Source organism: Octopus bimaculoides, chromosome 25, assembly GCF_001194135.2.
Source record: "Octopus bimaculoides isolate UCB-OBI-ISO-001 chromosome 25, ASM119413v2, whole genome shotgun sequence".
Taxonomy (NCBI): domain Eukaryota; kingdom Metazoa; phylum Mollusca; class Cephalopoda; order Octopoda; family Octopodidae; genus Octopus; species Octopus bimaculoides.
Genome location: NC_069005.1, coordinates 2,874,228 through 2,875,964, shown reverse-complemented (window position 1 = coordinate 2,875,964; position 1,737 = coordinate 2,874,228). Strand labels below are relative to the sequence as shown.

Here is a 1,737-nt window from a genome sequence, read left to right as displayed (position 1 = left end):
TATATATATACACAATACACATATACATATATGCATGTGTGTGCATGTGTGTGCTTGTGTGTGACTGTGTTTCTGTGCGTGTATGTGTGAGTAATTGTTTACCTCTATTTTAGTGACTTTCTTGAATCGATTCGAAGCGCCCTCAGCTAAAATTGAACTTAATTCTTTCATAACTCGCAGCGAAATTTAACGAATGAAAAGAAAAATGCAATAAACCAGATTATTATTATCGTTAATATTGCCTATTTATTTATTTATATATTTATTTATCCTCAAGTTTTTGCTATTAGAATTGTTTTTTTTTCTCTCTTTTTCTTTTATAAAATTGGTGTTGTTGATATTGTTATTTCTTGTTGTAGTTTTTATTCCATATATTGTTTTTTTTAATATATTTTTTTTGTTAGTTTTGTCTTGGGTTTGGATGAAAATAAATAATTTTTGTATGGAATACGAAAAAAGAAAAAAAAATGGAAATGTATTTTATTAAGAAGCTGAGAATGATGAAGACGACGACGACGTCCAGGGCGATGGGGAGGGTGAGGGGGACGGTGCTGACGGCGTCGACACAGAAAATATGGAGGACGGCGGCGGCAGCGATGCTGAGGGCGAAGGTGATGAGGTCGAATATATAGATGATGACAAGGAAGATGGTGATGACGACAATAATGATGATGATGATGAGGAGGAGGAGGAGGATAATGTTGTCGATGATGAGCATGATGAGGAAGATTGTAAAGGACGTGGATGTTGATAATGGTAGTGATGGTGATGATGATGATGATGATGATGATGATGATGATGAAGGTGGTGATGGTGATTATGATCATGATCATGAAGATGAAGATCATGATGATGATGATGATGACGATCCACGGTTATCAACAGACGTAGTCTCAGCAGCCGCAGCAACACCCGCAGCTGTCGCTACAACAACAATGTTAGAAAAAGAGACTTTTAGGAATTCATTTATATTTTCCGTCGATAAAATAATTTCAAAATTAAACGAAATACGAATTTAGAAAGTAAACATTTTTAATTTGCTATTAATTATTGGTTATTGATACATTCTTACTTCGCTCTGTCGTTCTTTCTCATTCTCTGTCTGTATCTTTTCCCTACATTCTCCAAATGTCCTCTTTTGTCCCTATTTATAAATACATATTTATGTACGTATATAAACAGATCACACAGACACACACGCACACACATGTATATATACATATTATATATATATATGACATTAAAAGCATACGTACACCGCTATATGTAGAAAATAATTGGACCAAGAACGTAACAGGCGACGACACAAAATCCGGGCAGTTAGACTATACAAAACAGGACAGGAAAGAAAAAAATGCCGGGTCATTCGGAGGTTTCTACGGTCAGTCGAGTTCCAGATCGTCGTTGCAGTCTCGGCCGGTTACGCTCCAAACTGCTCCATTCTGGCTGGCCCCAAGAAAATCTAAGCTAAGAGCACTAGATTCTTTGCAAGAAAGCAGGTGAAGGTATACGAAAACAAGGACGGAAAAAAACGGAGAATTGGTAGACAATTATAAATACAAACAACAGGACATCAATCAACATTAGGTGTCTTTTTGACCAAGGACAAATTAAATTATGCTAGCGTGTGTGGAAGTGAAGACTTACGGCAGGAACAGGGGAGATGAAAGTCATGGGGAAAATATAAGAGATGCTACACGGATGGTATATATATATATATATATATATATATATATA

General features: G+C 35.9%; 1 pseudogene; it reads right to left on the bottom strand.

Annotated features, from left to right (window-relative positions):
* LOC128250820 (uncharacterized protein DDB_G0271670-like) overlaps window positions 1-1,737 on the bottom strand; it is a 66,586-nt pseudogene that overhangs the window by 18,834 nt on the left and 46,015 nt on the right.